Source organism: Metopolophium dirhodum, chromosome 1, assembly GCF_019925205.1.
Source record: "Metopolophium dirhodum isolate CAU chromosome 1, ASM1992520v1, whole genome shotgun sequence".
In the NCBI taxonomy this organism is placed as follows: domain Eukaryota; kingdom Metazoa; phylum Arthropoda; class Insecta; order Hemiptera; family Aphididae; genus Metopolophium; species Metopolophium dirhodum.
The window spans coordinates 42322716-42332020 of NC_083560.1; positions in this window are offsets into that span (position 1 = coordinate 42322716).

A 9305-nucleotide genomic window follows, 5' to 3' on the forward strand; every position below is an offset into this window, starting at 1 on the left:
CAATATTGACGCGTATCTGATTAATTTTGATAATAATAGAATAATATTATTAAGGTTTTCAATAAAGTTTTATAACAGTATTTTTGTTTCTTGTGCATGATACGTTTATCGCCTCTCCCTCCCCTCGACATAACCGAACAAGTAAATAAAAAACAATCGTAAACAATCGTTCATAACAATATTAATCAATTTCACTCTTTATCGGCTCTAATCTTTCTTTATAATAATATTAAAATGACGACTCAATCAGCCATAATTGGATAAAGGATTCATTATGATTATTTCACTGTGGCATAGCTAAAGTACAGACAGACGATCCGTTGTTGTGCACTTGTGCGTTAAAAAATGCTCGAATATGCAGCCTTTGTTCGGTTTTAAACGTTAATAACTATTGCTCGTAGGTAGTTGACGTCGTAATGAGATACTCGCCTATGCCAAATTCGTTTAGCGATAACAGCAAGGAGTTTACCGCTGAATAAAGTATAGACCGTGTACCGAAATTGCCTACACAACACGCCGGCTTACGGATATAATACGTAATATTATTAATTTTAAGATTCTGAATTTAGAATATTTCACTTGAAATCATTTTCAAATGAAATTATAAAATATTTTTTTGAAAAGTATTTGGTGATAGCTATTGAGAATATCGATAGTGAATGGACTCATCCACCAAGGTTTACGAATTACAGTTCGTGTTAAGACGTCGTACAGTCCACACGTTAATTGCCTCTCGTTCCGCTTTATCAGCTCCCGATAGCGTGTGCATTGTTCGCTGTGTCCAGCTCGTCGCGGTATTCGTACCGTTGGTAATGTATAAATTATCTAAACATTACCCAAGGCCAACCCATAATATTCATTATCTACATCATTATGAGTTACTCTAATCGCCCACCGACTCCTATCACAAAATATCCCAAACCGTCAAAAAATAAAACTATTCCACCGCTTATCATCACCAAAACACTAATAGACCAAACAGGTGTCAATAGCCCCTCGGACTTCTCTGACAACGAAAATGACTGGCAAACAGTCCAATCAAATATTTCAAAACGCTCAAGATCTCCCAACAGCTCTTCTCCTACCACAAAAAACCTGACAAAAATATTTTTATTTCGGCTAACCGTTTTTCTCCGATTGCTCCTTCTGACGAAATTCTACCTATGGAAACATCAAGTACCAATACAAACCCTGTAATCAATGACAATGAAAATAAAACATCAAAGCCACCTCCTATCTTTATTCAAGAACAGATAAACTACAACAACTTCTGTCAAAAAATGAAAGAATTAACTGATGCAACCGGCTTTGATTGTAAAAGCTCTACCAAAGGTCTTAAACTCCAAACGTACAGTTCTGTCTCCTATAGATCAGTCGTATCTTACCTCAAAAATAATAACGTCTCCTTTCATTCATTTCAACTAAAAGAGGAGAAAGCATATCGCGTCGTAATACGAAACATGCATCATACGACTGACACCTCTCTTATTAAACAAGAACTCTTAAATAAGGGATTCGTCACTAGAAGCATAACGCCTGTTACAAACAAGCTAACCAATACTCCCCTACCGATATTCTTTATTGATTTAGAACCGAGTCCAACAAACTCCGATATTTTCAAACTAACTTCATTATGTTATACAAAAATTAAAGTTGAAACTCCCCACCCAAAAAAAGAAATACCGCAGTGTCACCGATGCCAAACGTACGGCCACACTCGTGGCTACTGTAATCACTCTCCCCGTTGTGTACGCTGTGGTGAACAACATGAATCAACTGAATGCACCAAAGATCGCAGCTCTCCTGCCAAATGCGCTCTATGTAGTGGTAATCACCCGGCTAACTTTAGGGGCTGCCAATCGCACCTAAATCTTAAAAAAAAATTATCAGAAAACCCTTCAAAAAAAATCTGGAATAAAAGTTCTTTCCCACGTCAATCAACTGTAAAAAATACCTATGAATCTACACACCAAGCTTACTCACAAAATTTCCCTCCATTAAATCAAGATTCTTCTCTCAGTCATGATAACAACCCAAAGGATAATCAAAATGAAAATATCTCTGCACAATTATCATCATTTATTAATGAATTTAAAGCATTAATAAACCCTCTAATATCACTCCTCACCACAGTCATTGATAAACTTATTAAAAATGCCAACAAATAATTTGCAAACACTCTCCATATTGTTATGGAATGCAAACGGCATCTCGCTACATTTAAACGAACTACAAATGGTCCTCGGTGAAAAAAAAGTCGAAATTGCACTTATAACGGAAACTCACTTAACTAAAACTTCAACACTCAAGCTATTTGGATACGATATTGTCAGAGCTGACCACCCAGATGGTACTGCACACGGAGGCGCTGCTCTCCTAATCTCAAACAAAATCGACCATCTCCCTCTTCCTCCATACTTGTCTCCAAACATTCAAGCAGCTAGCACATCAATAAAAATTAACTCTATAACTATCTCAATTTCCTCTTGCTATTTCCCGCCAGGAAGACCCTTCCCTTTGGCCGAACTGAGTAACCTTTCTCAAACTCTAAGCTTCACTCATGTTATTGGTGCTGACTTCAACGCTAAATACCATACATGGAGCCGCACCACCAACACTAGAGGTCGTGCTCTAAACAACTTCATCTCGCTCAACCACCTCAAGGTAATAGCGCCGCACTCTCCAACCTATTGGCCATCGCATGGCAACCGACACCCCGACACCCTTGACTTTTTTATCACCAATCTACCAAACCGCTTTTCCACTGAACTTGTAAACCTAAACGATCCAGCTTCTGATCATACACCTGTATTACTCCTCATTGGTGCTCAACCCACTTTGAAGCAAAACAGACCAACCATTACTCCAGGTACTACAAATTGGAACAAATTCAGAGTTTTCATCTCAAACAAAATAACTCTTAATACCAAATTAAAATCATCTTCCGATGTCGACCAAGCAATCACCCAACTTTCGGATCTCATTCAAACAGCAGCCAAGGACTCATCTACCCTTCGCGCATCCTATTCTCAAACACCCAACCTATCACCGGAACTAAGACAACTTATTGCTGAAAAACGCAGAGCCAGATCTAAATGGCAACAAACTCACTACCCTGCAGATAAGACAAAGTACAATTATCTTTCCAATAAACTTAAGTCCCTACTTAAAACTCACAAAGCCAATCTTTACAAAAATCACTTACAAAACCTCTCTCTTACAAATGGATCTCTCTGGCGCAAAGCTAAGTCAATACTACGAATTAAGGACTCTCCTCCGCCTCTTCGCCGTGCAGACAACTCACTTGCTTCTACAGACAAGGAAAAAGCAGATATTCTCGCTGAAGAATTATCGGGCGTTTTTAAACCACATCTCATTCCTACGCCAGCACCACACATGTCGTCTGTCATGGAGTCTCTTCAGTCTACTTTACCTATGGCCCTACCTACAAAACCTACTTCCCCAGCGGAAATAGTGGGTATTATTAAAAAACTGGCAAACAACAAATCCCCAGGTCATGACCTCATCTCTAACAAAGTCGTCAAAAATCTACCTATGAAATCGATCGTTCATCTTACTCATATCTATAATGCTGCCCTTCGGTTATCTTATTTCCCAACTACCTGGAAAGCATCTGTTATTGTTACAGTACTCAAACCTGGTAAGCCTCCAGAAAACCCCTCCTCGTACAGGCCCATCAGCTTACTACCAGTTCTGGGTAAAATCCTTGAAAAAATCATTCTCAAGCGAATCACCACCATAGCACAATCAAAAAACAGCATTCCAAACTTCCAGTTCGGCTTTCGTGCTCACCATGCCACAACTCATCAACTTCACAGGGTTGCGGACACTATCTCCGCAGCACTCGAAACCAAAAAATACTGCGCCGGTGTTTTTCTGGACGTTGCGAAAGCATTTGATACCGTCTGGCATGACGGTCTCCTTTTCAAATTAAAAAATATTTTTCCAGCCCCTTTATACCTAATACTTAAATCCTATCTTGCCAACCGCTCTTTTAATGTCCGACATAATTTACAACACTCAAAACAATATCCTATATATGCTGGTGTCCCTCAAGGCAGCGATATTGCTCCTTTCTTATACACCATATATACATCGGACCTGCCCACAACTGAAAATACCTTAGTTGGAACATATGCTGATGATACTGCCCTATTATCAGTTTCTTCTGACCATACCACCGCATCTCATCAACTTCAAACTCACCTAAATACTCTCTCACAGTGGTTCACCAATTGGAAAATAAAAATTAATGAATCCAAGTCCTCTTTTGTGACTTTCTCACTCAGACCTCTAAACTCTCCAGCAGTAACAATCAACAACATCGTCATTCCTCATTCAACAGAAGTTAAATATCTGGGTCTTACATTCGACAGACGCCTTACCTGGTCTCTGCATCTTAAAGATAAGCGTAAGAGACTTAACTCTAGACTTCACCTGCTAAGACCACTACTTCGTTCGAACCTTACCTTACCCATCAAAATCATTCTTTATAAAGCTCTTCTTCAACCAATATGGACTTACGGTATTGTAATCTGGGGTTCCGCTAAGAACTCAAACAAGAGAACCATACAAGCGTTCCAAAACATCACTCTTCGCTTAATCACTGGTGCACCCTGGTTCGTCTCGAACGAGACCATAAACTCCGACCTCAAATTACCATCCATCGACCATACAGCTGCTGTCTACTACAAACGCTTCCACGCCAAACTCCAAGCTATTCCTAATCAACTAATCAATGAATTAGGTTCACTAACACTTCCAGGTAATCCAACCAGACGTCTGAAAAGGAAATGGTGCCGTGACATGATTACTTAAGTTTAAAACTTATATATATTTGAGGTGTTACAAATGTGTGACTCCCTCCTCATGTAATTATTCTTGTTATTTGTCTGTTAATTGTTATTACTTTTACTTATTGTACCTTGTATAGATTGTAATTCTTCTAATAAAAGCCAAATTTAAAAAAAAAAAAAAAAAAAAAAAAAAAACAATATTAATCAATTTCACTCTTTATCGGCTCTAATCTTTCTTTATAATAATATTAAAATGACGACTCAATCAGCCATAATTGGATAAAGGATTCATTATGATTATTTCACTGTGGCATAGCTAAAGTACAGACAGACGATCCGTTGTTGTGCACTTGTGCGTTAAAAAATGCTCGAATATGCAGCCTTTGTTCGGTTTTAAACGTTAATAACTATTGCTCGTAGGTAGTTGACGTCGTAATGAGATACTCGCCTATGCCAAATTCGTTTAGCGATAACAGCAAGGAGTTTACCGCTGAATAAAGTATAGACCGTGTACCGAAATTGCCTACACAACACGCCGGCTTACGGATATAATACGTAATATTATTAATTTTAAGATTCTGAATTTAGAATATTTCACTTGAAATCATTTTCAAATGAAATTATAAAATATTTTTTTGAAAAGTATTTGGTGATAGCTATTGAGAATATCGATAGTGAATGGACTCATCCACCAAGGTTTACGAATTACAATGTTAAGTCGCCCTGTGCCGATGCCATTTTGTTCTCAAATATGGAACGGAAGGGTCGGGAAAAGCCATCGTGCGCAGGTACCTCGAATAACCTGCCCGCGAATCTCCGACTACATGCCGGTTCATTCTCATTCAATACCCGATCGAGAGCTCGCACCAAAAATAAGGACGGGTCGGTGCGAGTAGTAGACTTTATCAGTCATCTATTACTAGCCACTATCAAAATACGAGAAACCACTCGGTGCGGAAACGGAAATCGTGCAGAAAACCGTACCACTCAATATAAGGCAGTGTCACGGTGGTCTTAAAAATCCTACCCCAACATCTGTGCTAGTGGGAACCAGGTCTTTGGTGAGTACCAAGGTTAATGGAAACCTAAATCTCCTTCTTCGGGAATCAGAGTGAACCCCACTGGTCAAACAGTGCTCCGATTAACGATGACACGCGCGTCCGACAGTCAGGCACACACATCGATCGCTCCTGAGCCCGCCTTGCTGTTGCGCGTCCGTGGTTTATGAGGATGGCACCACGGAGTTTGTGGGAGTACCGTTTTAGTAGAAGTTCTCGATCGGGGTAGTTACCCGACACCGCCGAAGCTTCATACGAAATTCACGAAATACCTTAAATGGTATGCTTTAGGCCACTGACTGGCGCCAGAGCGCCCAGTGCACCCCCTGGCATGGGATTTAGTCGCGTCACAAGACGCGGAGGGAGTCAATATTGCTACATATGACTAAGGGTCTAAGAAACCACCAAGTTATGGCCTCGTATCCACCCGTCACACAGTGGTTATCAATGTCCGCGTTGGGCCATCCCGGATGTAGGTCAGCGGGTGGGGGATCCATCGATTAGACAACGTAAGCATGGTCGCTTAGGTTGAAGTCGTCAAGGACAGCCCACCCACTGATCTTCACGTCTTTGGAGAAGTTAGTGGTGTCCCCGAGGTCCGAAAGCATTTCTCATCTCTGGTTGTTGGTCCGAGACCCCCATTCTACGTTCTAGGCGTTGTAGTCGCAAGACACTATAAGTCTGCTGTGTCCTGCAGCAAGGATGGCCTGTTCAAGGCCACCTAACCTAACCTACAAAGGACATTTTTTTTGTCTATAAAAAGCTTATATTATTAAATTGTTAAATTGCCGACTCAATATAAAATGGCCCCCTCAACGGTTATCGAAGCATATGCTTATCCCATTTTTAAACTTAAATAGTTAATTTATATTAGAATTCCAATCTTAAGAAGTTTCAAGTATACTTGAAGATCACAAGATCTTATAACATTTAAGGAGGGTGCTGTGATGGAAAAAGCTTATATTATATTCAAATGATAACCTTTCTTTCATAATACAAAATATTTTTAATTTCGTAGTTTAGTTGAAAACATCGATGCATAAAAATAACAACTCGAATAGTCTCTGAGTCGTTCAACTTTATTTACTAATAAAGATAATAACCCATGATAGTAAATTAAAAAGACAGTTGCTATGAATTTTTGAAAATTGTTGTAATTAATTGTACTCTCTTTAGTAGAATATAAATAATACAATATTTAATTAAAAATAGATGCTGAAAAGTAACGGTAGGAATTCCCGAAATTATGTGACAGTGGAGTGTAAAAGGGGTCTATTTGTGGGGTTGATAAAGTATGAACCCAAAGTGGTCGTAGTAAACGCGAGGGGCTAACGTAAGTGTATAGAGTCTTAAATTAATTTTTTTATGATAGTGCCGCGGAGACGTAGATGGGTGTGACATGTTTGAATCGGTAAAATGGACTCAACATTTAATGCGTTAGTAGGGGACTGGATCAAAAAAAGGGCTAGGGGGAGAACTCCAGACTAGAGGACCAAAATGGGTTGTTTAATGTTTTTTAGCGTAAAAATATATCTTTGATGACATAGTCACTTGCTATCTGTATGGCGTTTTATTTTATTTAGATTTGATCCGATTGTATTGGCTATCAATAATATTATAATCATGATATTATATTGATGATTGATCAGACCTTATCTATATCTAATATGAAAATTAATCTATTCATTAGTGCCACTACATAATTTTGGCATACTGCCGTCAAAAGCCCCCAATCAGTGACTCCAAAAATATAATTTTTAATGTGTAACAATTAAAATAGTGTTCAACATTAAATTAGTCCGTAAAGTAAAAATAATAATTTTTTAAACATTTAAAATCTGTGGCATGATAAATATATGTTGTACAAGGAAACTATTTAACACGACACACAAATTTTTCATAAATTTCTGTGTTAACGCAGACTTTCTGCATATGACTTATAAAAATTGGAAGACGAAAAGCAGGAGTTACTGTAAAATGCCTTCTGGTATCATTGTCATAGTGTGTATAAATTGTTTTAGAGTTTTGGATATTTAAATAAGTTATTTTAGATTTTTAGATTTATTTATTGACTATGCGTCTAAAAAGAAAGTGAAAAATGAAGACGACTCTTCCGTAACAGAAATAATGAAAAAAAAAAATGATTTTGTGTAATTAAGCATGATAGGTATTTACGGCCCTCCAGCAAAGGGGACGCCTCAATAAAGGCAGCTGCTAACGAGATCACGATTACCTCCATGTGGAGGTTAAAGAACGGACAGTAGGTGGCTAAACTGAGCGTACCCAGAGAAGCCAAGCCCATGGACGTAACTCGTGTCTGGGTAGGATGGACCAGCCTAAACACTTAATATTATAAAATAAAGTATATTTTTTTATATAACAAACTATTATACAAATATTATATATATAGGTACAATTAGTTTTTGGTTGTTACACTTTAGGATTCATATGATATTGTCCGGTTTTCTTGATCCGACTACGATCACCTTGACTCGTTTATGTATCGAATAAAATTGTAAAAAAGCATCGGAATAACAATTATTATTATACTAACGTTTTAATAAAATACTTTTAGGTAGATAATTGGTTAATAATAATGACGTGGCGTTTATTTTGTCATTCAAAAAATTAATGTTCTTGGAAACAATATAATATATATATTCATAATGACGATATCCACTTGAAAGTGGAGATACCGTAGATTTTAATTGTTATTACTCCCTTTTTCCCCTTTTCCTATTTATTATAACTACATATTTTGTTTTCATTTGGTATTGTGTATAAACTCTGAACTAGAGTAAAACGAATTATTCTGTCGTCAAACACTGTACAACTGCGGTCTTTGACAAATCGTTCCTGTAAAATATTATCATTTTAATAATACACCAATAATGTAAATATTCAATACTATTCTTATAAGTTAGTAGTTACAGGTGCAATGTAGCCATGAAGGTTAGGTACCTACGAGACGATCGCAGAAACCTATAAAATCAGTTATGCCATTGACGCAACTACGGGGGTGCACACTGCACGAGGTACTTTCCCAATCCCAATTTTTCAATATGCACCACTAAAATATAAACGACTTTTTCAATTTTACATGGACTTTATTTGAATAAAAATTATCAAAAATACAACAACGTTTACATACTGCAGTATATTGTATCATGCATATTGAGGAACATAATAACTCATAAGTAGGATGTAGTCTTCGCCATTATGTTCTGACTCTCCCAGCTATTACATCTTTACCTTTTTTATAGACTATTATTAGAACAAGTCACAGAGATGGTGGTAGTTATTACTAATTTATGTGGTATGTGATGACATGTCTGAACAAGGAGCTTGATCTTGACAAGTCAAATTGAAACTCATAAGCGTTACATGAATTGCCCACTATTATATACAGTCGAGTCGCGATAACTCGAAG